The sequence below is a fragment of the Pinus tabuliformis genome, chromosome 4_1 (assembly GCF_031772625.1).
Source record: "Pinus tabuliformis cultivar Carrire ecotype Pingquan chromosome 4_1, CPIR1, whole genome shotgun sequence".
Lineage (NCBI taxonomy): Eukaryota > Viridiplantae > Streptophyta > Pinopsida > Pinales > Pinaceae > Pinus > Pinus tabuliformis.
In genome coordinates, this window is record NC_142303.1 from 841,099,558 (window position 1) to 841,112,282 (window position 12,725).

The 12,725-nt window shown below is 37.8% G+C and overlaps 1 protein-coding gene across 5 annotated transcripts in view; it reads left to right on the forward strand.

Annotated features, from left to right (window-relative positions):
• Window positions 1-12,725, forward strand: part of LOC149178836 (zinc ion binding protein) — a 496,683-nt gene that overhangs the window by 120,545 nt on the left and 363,413 nt on the right. The window lies entirely within an intron of this gene.

A 12,725-nucleotide genomic window follows, 5' to 3' on the forward strand; every position in this document is an offset into this window, starting at 1 on the left:
ATATTGAAAAAGATGTAAGTTGTAACATAATTATGTATAAACATATGCTAATTAGAAAATGGTAACGGGGGATGGATAACGTTTGAATAAATGATTTCAGAGAAGCAGTGTCAATAACTCTTTTATTTTTATAACTGAGCACAGTTCTTTGGTACCAAAAATTTTAGTTTAGAAAAAAGGTTCTGTGTAGAGCTCATTTTCCCTTAAATTTGTAAATTCTTTGACGGTTTGACTAGTAGAAAGGTTATCTTGAATCTAGCTTGTAGGATTGAATTGAGAGAAGTTTAAAGTTCCGTGGGCTGCTGCCCATTGGTGTTGCTGATATTTATGGATACCAGGGCTCATGTTGAGAACTTTGTTTGCAACATCTGCATTGCTACTAGTTGTTTCAGATCAATGTTGCTTGGGAATGTTCCTGATGTGAGGGCTGCATTCCCTACTTAAAATTCCGTATTTAAAAGAATGATCCTATAATAATAATTCTTATAAAGGAAGAAGAAGAAAAGATGTGTATTATAGCTACACATAATTTTCAGTGTAATAATATCTAGTGATAGCAATAATGTCAAAAAATTCAATTCATTATAGAATTATAATCTAAAAGTAAAGCAATAATCAACTTAGAAGTGCTAGGACTTATCTTTGATAACAGTTGGTTTGGGCTGAGGTCATTGCAGGAGATTCTAACTTGCCTTCTCAGACAAGGAAAAATTATATTGGGTCACCACCCACATACAATACCTAGCCAAGTTTACTCTTATCACCAACTAATTTCCCAATTTCCCTCCCCTATCCATGTCAATGATCTAAATTTAAATGAATAGTGTAAGGTTCTCAATAACCAAAAGTAATAACTTTTCCATATAGTTATTATTTGTAATGATAATTTACATAATTTTAGACTTGATATGCCTCTTTTTATTTTCTTTTCTGTTTTTCAATAGTAACACATAACATAGGGAAGATGGGTATGTGACTTTCTCCCCTCCCTGAATTGTTGATGTTCTTAGTGGCCTTGACCTCATCTACTTCAAAAATCAAGCATGCGATCAAACATTGTTTTGAAATTAAATAAATTATTCAAAGCCTCTTGTCTTTTCTCAAAGTGTTAAAACCTGTGTCACTGGATACTTCCCCACCCCCCTTGTGTCACAAATCCTTTGTGTTGGACATGACATGTGTCCGACACGAGTTTGACACGCGTCTGACACGAGTTTGACTCGTGTCCTATCTGCAGGACACAACTTCGACTTGTGTTGCACATGAGGCCTACTGGTGTCTCAAAATTTGAACACACATCCTATGAAAAAACATCATGAAGTCGATTTATTACCTCATTCTCATGCATTCCAGTCACTTTTTTGGAGCTCTCAAAGGTTTTGGAGTGCTGCTAAGGGAACTCAAGCAATTTTAGAAGGGAATACATTTTTGGAAGTGGATTTGTCGAGGGCCCTACTAATGCTATTAATGGTAATGTTAAATTATTAAAGTAAAACGATGAAAATGAAATGATTTAGGATGTTTGAGAGTGGTTTCGAGCTCATTGGATTTCAGGATTGGGGCGATTACAACGTTTCCATTGGAGTTTGTCATGTATGAGGGTATGGAACTAGAATTTAATTAAGAGCAGTGAAACATGGCCCTTATAACACCCATCAAGACTTACGGGTCTTGACGAGTCATATGCCTGAAATGTGTCACTCTTATAGAACCCACGCTAACTTGCATAAGACTCACGTTGACTTGTTGACTCGCATATGACTCGTATCAAACTTGTACAAACCCGAATAAGACTTGTCCTTGGCAACAAATTTTGAATTTTATATATATATATATATATATATATATATTTTTACGATTTTATTTTGTATTTTTTGATTTTTTGATTTTGATTTTGATTTTTTCTGTATTTTGTAGAGTCTTATAAGGGTCGTTCCTGATTCTTATATGAGTCGCCGAGTCAATATCCAGACGAGTCTTCAACGAGTACGAGTCGTGCATCATTGATTAAGAGGACCAAGCCCTTTATGTACCTCAATGTTGGTTACATTGATTGTCAACTCCTCTATTGTGACTCTAGTTAAAATGCACCCATCACTCAAATAGAATCTCGATTTGACATGTTAAGCTTTTTCTATCTTATTTTAATGCTAAGAGGGTGATATTGGTTATGAGTATCCCAATATAGGCAATGATTTTGATGATATATAGTACTAGTTATTTGTTGTAGCATGAATTTTTTTGGACTATACAAGCCATTTAGGGTCTCTTTGTGCATGTATTTATGGTTCAAAGATGGATTGCATTTGCATTCCATACTATTTTGGTTAATCAATATTTGAGGTGAATCAATATTGTTGAATGGTGTTGTCATTGATGTCAACCTTGGGATTTGACTTTGACTAAACTCCTGTCATTGATGTCAAACTGTTAATGAATGCTCTTTTATTTGTCGGAATACATAAAGTTGGAAGCTCCACTATTAGATGGTTGAAAACCCTAGTTCTAGGGTTTGGGTTCCCTTGATTAAGGGCATACCCCACACTTGTTGAGGGTTTTTGAAGAAGCTAATCATTGAATTTGTCTTGGAGATCCTCGCTAATGGATTCTCCTCGTCAAGACGATTTTGGTGGTATATGGCACACCCTGAGAGGCCTCCTGGTTTGAGAGATATTTGTGTTTGAAGTCGAGGACCCTAGTTTCTAGGCTAAAACCCACAAAGTTGGTGATGTGGCATCAAGTTGAATAATGTGGATGTCCTATTAATGAAAGCCCTATATTGATGATGTGGCACCTTTACATTAGGCTAGAATGATTTTTTTTAGGTTGTGGTTAAAATTTCTTATAGTGAACCCCAAATATTATTTTAAATGTACAAAGGGCACTGAACCTTATCAAAGAATTCGAGGGGCATCAGACCTATCTCTAGGATCAAACTTTAATAAAATTCAAATCTCAAAAGAGGATTTCCTCCGTTAACTAACCTTGGAAACTATTTTAGGATACTCCAAAAGGGCTAACAACCTCACCCTTGGATCTATGATTTAAACAACATTAGACTTCCAAATGGGTTTAGCTTCTTAAGTGTTCCTCCAAAATTAAAATTCAATTTGAAGCCCCTCAAATGAGGAGCTCTTTGGATCCATTCAAAGTCCTCCTAAAACCATAAAAAGAGACCTTACTCGCTTATCAAAGGATTAACAAAACTGAAAAATCAATTCATGAGATAGCTTTGAAATGACTAATTCAGACCTGTGGAATTCAACGAAGATCTGAAGGGAGGACGAAATTCTGGAAGGGTTTATGTTCTTGTTTCTGTTTGGGTTTTGGGTGGTTCATTGGGGTATTTCTCATGCAGGTTCAAGAAAGCACTTTTATCCAAAGTTCATCCTCTCCTTGTGGCCTAACACATTTTAGATTAGGGCTTATTCTCTGAAGAATCCGAAACCTCAGGAAGCCCTAAATCCATGCGGTTAGGGCATCAAAGCACAGGTTGAATTTGAATTAAATTTATTGGAGGCAGTGAGCATTGTAAAATCTTTGAGAAACACCTTTTTGGAGCCTCTACATTATGCAGATCTAAAGCAACTGTTAGGGCTCTTTTTCACAGGTTCTGAACCAAGCATTAAATGACCAAATTGCTTAGCCTAGAAGACTCAGATGGTTGAAATTTAAGCACTTGCAGCCTACATTAAAAATCTCGGTCCTGTAGGTTTGATTTTGTGACTGAACAACAAAGATCTAACCCAAATCTTTGCCCTTTAACTCTTGCGGTCTCGTTACTTGAAGTAGACCTAATCCAAGGTCTAGAAATGATTTTTGTCTGCGGCTAGGGCACATGCTTACAGAGTTTTCGTGCTTGTTTTCTGAGTTAGCAAATACATCAAAGAAAAGGTTTTAACTTTTGTTCGACTTAATTGTGGCGTTGGGATTCACTAGCATTTGAGTTTGATTGGGTTGTTGACCTTTGTGAAAGCCATGTAATAACAACACATGACTGAGTACCTCAGAAGTGAGCCGTATTGAATCTATTATTGTATACTTTTTGAAGATTGCAGTTCATACGTATTTTTGAAATTGTGACTGGTTACACACATGCATGAGCCTCATTGGATTTGCCTAATTTCTGGTGTGTGTTGGAGTTTGATCTGTTGAACACAAAGCTGGGCTTCTGTGGCAGCGTAAGACCTGTGCATAAAATCACATTAAAGACCATTTTCATGCGTTGATAAAGGATCCCTTGATAAATTATGGTGTGGCCATTTGTGTCAAAACGTGTTTGAAAACGCTACATGGCAAGTTGAGGAATAAAGGAATATGTTGCTTCTGGTGACACGACATATTTGATGAGCCTTGCGAAACTTTGGTTTCCATATAAGTACCTTGTCCATATATATATACATATATATGTTATATATGTAATATGGTATATTACATAGTATATATTGGATTGGATTCACATTCAAAGTCAGTTGTTTGTGGGCCCTAAAGAATTTGTAAAGGGTGTCATATTATATAGTATAAATGGGATAGGATTCACATTCGTATCTGAAGTTTTGAGTTGGCGGTTTGTGGGCCTTGAAAGGTAAGTCTTCATTTCATATTTTAAAACAATCCATTTTGTTGTATAGTTAACAAATGTGGGTGGTATAGCAAGTCATTTGAAGGATGATTGAATGAATCAAATCATAGTACATATATATGGGCATTACAGTGAGATTGTATAACAACGACCTTGTATATGTTTGTGAGGATGTTGTACTGATATAACAATGGTGCATGAGATGATGAGCAGTTAGAGTTTAGGTAGAGGTTAATTTATTTATGACAATTGATGAATGTGACAAAGCATTTGACAGTGAAACCTACAGGGATATTTGGCAGCATTAGATTATCAGTGATAAGGCTTTTGGATATGTGGCAGTGACATATATAATTTGTTATGGCAGAGTATTTGACAGTGAGTTTGAATGACTGTTAGAACTGATGCTGAATATAATAGTGTTAATTATATTTCTGATGGTATGCGAGTTAAGGTACAACGTGATGATTATATCAGGAAAGGTTTGACTAGACAAAGCTTTGACACTCACTTGGAATTGTGGCATGACAATGATCTACATGAGAGTGCACTTGGTATTCGACAATGTATTTTGGTACTTTACAGTGTTCCTTGTACATGACAGTTTCCTTGTTCTCACGCACTTGGTATTCGACAATGTATTTTGGTACCTGACGATGTTTCTTGTACATGACAGTTTCCTTGTGATGATAAGAATTACTTGGAAACAATGTGTGGATGTTGGCTTGTTGATATGACCGTACTAGACTGACATAACACAATGATACTTGGTAGAGTTGGACTTCGTATAGCAGCAATAGTGACAATGTGAGTGCAATACTGTGTGTAGTAGTCAGTTGATGTGGTAGCTAGGGTTTGATGTGCAGATTGTGCGATGGTTTGATTTAGCTCAATGATTGAGCAGAGGTAAGATTGTGTTTGAGGTACGATTGTGTAGGTTCGAGATTGAGTAGAGTTGAACAGTGAGGCTGCCAAAACTTGACAGTGATATACTTACCGAGTAGAGCAACAAAACTTTCATTACAACTTCTTAATATTGATTTTGAGTGTAGGGGGATCTAGTCTGAAAAATGTGAAACTTGGTCCTCTGGCTTATCATGGTCGCAGGATGGTACAAGGCAAGAGAGTGGGGTCTCCTTCAGGTCAGACCTTGAGAACACTTCGAGGTGGCAGGGTCATGCAAGGCAGGAGAGTGGAGGCTCCTTCAGGTCAGAGCCTGAGAACACTTTAGGGCGGCAAGGTGGTGTTAGGGCAGGTTGTAGCCTGCACAGGGCGTTGGAGCATCTGTCTAGTTACAACTAGTACACAGGGTGTTGGAGCATCTGTTAGCTTGGAGCCTGAGATATAGGGCATTGGAGCATCCTGTTCGTTGCAATTAGTAAATAGGGTGTTGGAGCATCCTATAGGTTGGAGCTTGTAAATCAGGGGGTTGGAGCCTCCTTCAGTTGGAGCATTCGGTTTTTTTTTTTACCCGAAGGGGGCTTTGCACTTAAATATATCCGTGCCTTCCATCTCGATTATTGTGCATTGTTGAATCGTGTTGTTTGTTGTTGATGAACGCCTATATTTATCTAATGCTAATGATAATTAATGCTCTAAAGGTTAAATGTAATTGTTGGAAATAGATATTGATTCACCCACCTCTCAGTGTTTCCAACATATGCATTATTTGTGTGATTGAATTTGTGTCATCATCATGTAATTGTTTTATATATATCATATGTTAGGTGTAATTCTCTCATTCTTTTATATTTTTAATATATATTATATTTTTTAATATATAATATATAACGTGTCCTTCGTGCCATGTTTCAGGGTTCACCATGTCACGTGTCGACACCTGTATTTTCATGTCCTCCGTGTCTCGTGTCCTTGTGTCAGGTGACTTAGGTTAAAACATATTTCTTTAAAAAAACATCAGGAACGTTAATAGAACAACCAATATCAATAAATTAGTATGTTGTCTAACAAAATCCAATAATGACATAATGTTATCAAGCGATCTATTTTCCTAAAATATATTGATTGGGTAGATGCCTCTGTTGTTAACAAGTTGGATGTTTCCAACTCTCAAATTACACGCAACGCTTCAATACAACATCCTTTACGATTCCATAACTTATATGTCTTAAAAAGCGTGATAAATATATGTTTTTGTAATGTCCTCTTCAGATTAGTTGCCCAAGCGAGCACATAGTAGCCTATGTAGCCTTGTAGGCTATGTAACCAAATTCTAGCTGAGTATAATTTTTTGAGGTAGCAAAACAATTGGGACTTTTCTATCTGTGGCAACAAATTACCTTTTTGAGTAGCAAAAGTCTTCCTAAGGTTGCAAACTGGTTTTCTAGGGTAGCGAAGGTCTTGCTGAGAATGCGAACTGATTTTCTAGGGTAGTGAAGGTCTTCTAGAGGTAGTGGACCAACTTTCTAGGTAGTAGATATCATCCTGAGGCAGTGGTCTGATTTTCTGGGGCAACGAATATTGAATATTGCACTACTATAATGAAATACAATTCTTTCATGGTTTATTGAAAACTCTAGTTTAGAATTGCACCCTAAGGGTAATCTCCCCAAGAGGGATAATACAGTTTCACAGTATTTTATATTAAAACTTACTACAATGTAATACTTACTTTAGATTATGCACTAGATATATTTAGTTCATATCACACAATATGTATTAAGATGATAATACAAGATGCGAACCTCTTTTTGAGTGCAAAACTTTGTTGAACGCTGTTGTCATTGATGCCAACATCGGGCTTTGAACGCACTTAATATTTGTCTAGTTTGCATCGATTGGAAGCTCCAAAGGACACGAAGCCCTGGAAATCCCTAGAAGCCCCACACTTGTTGAAGATTTTGAGGAAGCATATCAATGAATTTGCTTTGGAGACCATCATCATTTGATAGTCCTGGTCATGCCGATTCCAACGACATGTGGCACATCGTGAGACTCCTCACGATTTGGGAAATATGCCCAATCAAAGATGATGTCCCCACCTTGTGGTAGAAAAACTCAGAAAGGGTGATGATGTGGCAACATATTATTGGTTGACTATGGCACATTACATAAGGAAAAGAAGGATGCTTTGTTGAAGGTGTTGATATTTAATTTTTTGAGGTCAAAGAAAATTCATCTATTTAAATTTACCATGGTCCAAATCTTTGAGGGAAGGTCAAAATTTTAAATTTTATGGTGATCCAAAATCGAGAGGGAAAATTTGTTGGAAAATGTAACTAGGTTACGTAAAAAGCAAAAAGAAGAAAAAGAAGAAAAATATTTTTTATGAATTAAGCATGTTCTTCATGCTTCTAGGATTTGTTAAGTCAAAGAGTTAGAGTCCTATCTTGGATTCCTTGTAAGAAAAGGGAAAAATATTTATATCTTGTATCAAAATGTCAATTTATCCTCCACAAGTCTATGTCGGCCCTCCTGGATGGACAAGTTGGCCTGCCCAAGGGACGTGACCTTTCACATAGGCAGACAACTATATATTGACAACTGTTCTCCTCCATTTTGGTAAGCAAGTTCGTGGAGTTTCTGTGACAAGTTTGTTGAAGATTTGAGGCAAGATATGCAAACTTTCTAGGGTAAAATATGTGATCTTCCTGAGGCGAGATATGCAAGCTTCCTATGGCAATGTATGCGAGCTTCCTGTGGCAATGTTTGCAAGCTTCCTATGGAAAGATATGCTAAATTTCTGTGACATATAATCTGAAAAAGAATGCAAGTGCTTTAGGCTGAAAAGGTGCGAGCTCCTTTTGATGATATGCAAATTACTGAGGCTATTCTGTGATGATTGACAAGCCAAAGAAGGACTGTAATATGAGCTATAGGAAGGACAAGTATCTTTGTGTATAGAGAATGGAGGGTTGACTTGGGGCACTTGTGGAGGTCTTGAATTTTGGTTTTGGGTCTTGAATTTTTCAGTTTGATCTAATTCTATAAGGGGAGAAGTTGGTTGGGTTTTCCCCCTTGTGGGGTTTTGCCCTATCTTGGAGCCTATATCTTATGTTCTTTGTCTTTTGTGATCTTCTTGTATCATGTTTTGGTAATTGCTAGATGAAAGAGGAAAAACATAATAATAAAAGAAGCCAACAAATTCACAAGTAATTATCATGCTAAGAGAAATCAACCCTAATAACATGAAATACAAACATTTGCAAAATAGTCTTACAAACATTCATAGTCCATCTATGAAGAATGTGTTGGCCTTGTAGGCTTCTGTTATTAAGTAAAAGTTCCAAGACACATGTTTACAATGAACATCACTAGCTCCAGTAGTGGAGCATTGGAGCCACTCCTTGCTGCTCAAAGAACTAGCTTATCTCTCTAATGCCTTGCGGCAGGAGCCAAGGTGAAAATTCTTTTGCTCATACAATGAGGGAGTATATATAACCAAGGGTGACTCTTCGACTACCCTCATGACTGTTTGACTTCTTATGACTTTTCAACTTACATGACTCTTCACATTCCATGTGTGTCCTTTGGACTTCCACTTTACAATACATTTGAATACAATATACATGATCCACAATAATGATGTGGCATATGGCCACTCATGACATGGATTGCTTGATGATGTGGCAATGCCAAGTCACTGTTGTTGCTAAGTGCTGGATGTCTTCTTGAAGATGCTTTCTCTTCACCTCCGCATGGCTTGGAGATGCAGAACCTTTAGTGATCTTTAGTCTTGGATAGTGGTCGTAAATTTGTGTCTCTTCGCTTTCTCTTGATTGATTGACTTGTAAGTTCAGCTACAAAAGAGTCTTTAGGCATGCTTCCATCCTTCTCCTTCTCCATCATCTTGCCATGACATGATAGGGTACCTATTCCTACAATTCACTCATGACGAGATGACATCAATCCGAAACCCCCCTAGTCTAAGATGATGCATTCTGATCCACCAACTAAACCCGGAACAAGTGATAGGCTGGGAAGAGGGACTCAGTGACTGGGCAGTGCACAATTCCAGCAGCCCGGGGAAAGGCTTGAGCACTGAGATTGTGCAGTGTGCAGCTCAGGGAGGCCTGAAGGACAAGACTGCGCAGTTTCTAGAGCCAGTGGGGACAGGCTGAGGGAATGGACATTGGGAGAGCCAACTGTGCAATTTTGGGAGTTAAGGGAGGTTGGGCTTCTACGTATCTATGTAGTTCAAGGACTCAGGGGATGAGCTTGAGGCTTGAGGATGCGAAGTGTGCAGTTTAAGCCGAGATGGAGGACAAGACTGCGCAATTCTGGATGTCAAGGCCGAGACTTGGGCACATAAACTGCATAGTGTAGTAGTTCCGGGTGACAGGACCTACGCATTGTGTAGTGCCAAGTAGCAAGGTCGCAGCTAGAGGGTTGAGACTGTGCAGTGCGTAGCTCAGAAGGGGCTCGGTGAAGCTAGGTTGCTCGGTCAGGAAGTTTTTTCCAAAAATGGCTTAGTGTGGGATCGATGATGAACCTTGACTGTGATCACACACTTAGAATAGTTTGATGACACGACAACATAGATTATTTGAACACATGAACAGAGCATTTCCCCCCGTGTGATTGCTTTATGACAAGATGCAACGAGTGTGACACTTAAGATAGACTTTGGGATGACCGTGACGACACTTGTGTGACAGTGCTCAGAACTTTGTGAATAAGTGCGACATATGTTTACATAGAACAACTCATATGCATAAAGAAAAACTTTGAAACTATCAGAATAGGCTTGTAAACATTGCGCGACAACCAAACATGGCAAAAGACGACAATTGATCCAACATGCAAAGGGGAACAAAATACTACAATAAATCTCATGAAATAAGCTCTAATGTTTGCGACAATAATGTACAAGACCAAGGAAGGCTCTAAAATTGAGTGTAAGCCTAAATTTTGTAGAGTGTTGCAGCAACTACAATAGTATCTAATGCAATTTATAAAATTTAAATGGGAAGGGCAGAAATACAAGTTTTATGGGTTCCAACCCCCTGAGAATCAAATTGCATCATCATCCCAGATGATGAAAATGATTAGGAAGGGAGCACCAACATATGTAGTACAATGCCATCAAATGGAGATGTTGGTTAGCAAAGAAGCCTTTGCAGTTCAAGAACTACCACTTGATGTTCAAAAATTGATCCAAGAACACAAAAGGGTGTTCCAAGATCTTCCTATGAAGATGCTGCCTGAAAGAGAAATCGAGCACATAATCGAAGTCAAATCAGGGTCAAACCTTGTCAACATCAAGCTGTATAGGTATCCACACCACAAAAAAAATGAAATCTAAAGATTAGTACAAGATCTTTTAAGGCGTGGAATCATCACAAAGAGTCGAAGCCCATACACTGCTCCAGTGGTTCTTCTTTGGAAGAAGGATGGATCCTTTAGGCTGTAGTACAATGCCATCAAATGGAGATGTTGGTTAGCAAAGAAGCACTTGCAGTTCAAGAACTACCACTTGATGTTCAAAAATTGATCCAAGAACACAAAAGGGTGTTCCAAGATCTTCCTATGAAGATGCTGCCTGAAAGAGAAATCGAGCACATAATCGAAGTTGAATCAGGGTCAAACCTTGTCAACATCAAGCTGTATACGTATCCACACCACAAAAAAAAAATGAAATCCAAAGATTAGTACAAGATCTTTTAAGGCATGGAATCATCACAAAGAGTAGAAGCCCATACACTACTCCAGTGGTTCTTCTTTGGAAGAAGGATGGATCCTTTAGGCTGTTGTGGATTATCGAGGGCTGAACAAGGCAACGATTAAGAATAAGTTTTCGATCCCATTTATAGATGAAATGCTAGATGAACTTCATGGAACCCAATACTTTTCAAAATTAGACTTGAGATTAGGATACTACCAGATCATAATAAGGCTAGAGGACATAGCGAAAACTGCTTTTCAAACACATGAAGGTCATTATGAATTTAAGGTAATGCCCTTCAGATTAACTAATGCTCTGACAACCTTCCAAGCCACCATGAATGAGGTATTTCGTCCGTATCTAAGGAAGTTTGTGTTAGTATTCTTTGATGATATTCTAATCTATAGTAAAACGTGGAAAGAGCATCTACAACATCTGGAGCAAGTTCTCACCATATTAGAAGAACATCAGTTCTATGCAAAGATGTCCAAGTGTACCTTCGGAAAAGAAGAAGTAGAGTACCTCAGACACATAATATCCAGGGAAGGAGTAAAAGTAGATCCTAATAAGATCTAGGCTATAAAAGAATGGCCTATACCAATTAACATCTCCAAGTTAAGAGGATTCTTAGGGTTGACTGGGTACTATCAAAGGTTTATTAAAAATTATGCCCATGTAACCGCACCCTTAACGAACCTTCTAAAGAAGAACTCATTTCGATGGGATGATGAAGCAAAAAAGTGTTTTAAAGACTTGAAGGGAATTATGTCTAATACACTTGTATTGGCAACTCCAGACTTTTCAAAGCCGTTTGTAATTGAATGTGACGCTTCAGGATTTGGCATAGGAGCAGTATTAATGCAGGATGGTCATCCAATCGCGTTTGAAAGCAGGAAGCTCAACAAGCAAGAACGTCTCAAGTCTACATACAACAAGGAAATGCTCTCCATATATATTTTGGGAAGTAAGTTCTCCATACAAACAAACCATAACAGTCTCCAGTACCTCCTCCAACAGAAAACACTCTCTGAAGAACAACAAAAGTGGATTGAAAAAATTGCTGCGCTTAACATGGAGATATTACATAAAAGGGGAAAGGACAATCTAGTGGCAGATGCTCTCTCCAAAAAAGATGAAGAAACATGCTTGTTTGTAGTCTCAGCTATAATCCTAGAATGTTTTAATGAAATCCGAAGTGAGTATGCAAAAGATCCAGAAACAATTGCTATAATCAATAACCGTCCTCAGAATTCAAAATTTGAATGGAAAAATGATATTTTGTGGTACAAGGGAAGGATTTACCTAAGTCCAAATTCGAAATTTAAAGTCAAGGTTCTCAAAGAATTCCATGATTCACTGTCAGCTGGACATGTAGGTTTCTTTAAAACCTACTATAATGCATGTCAATCATTTTTCTGGAAGGGAATGAGTAATGATATTCAAAATTATGTAGCAGAATGTGCTCAATGTCAACGAAATAAATGTGAGAACATTATGACCCTAGGTCTGTTCCACCCC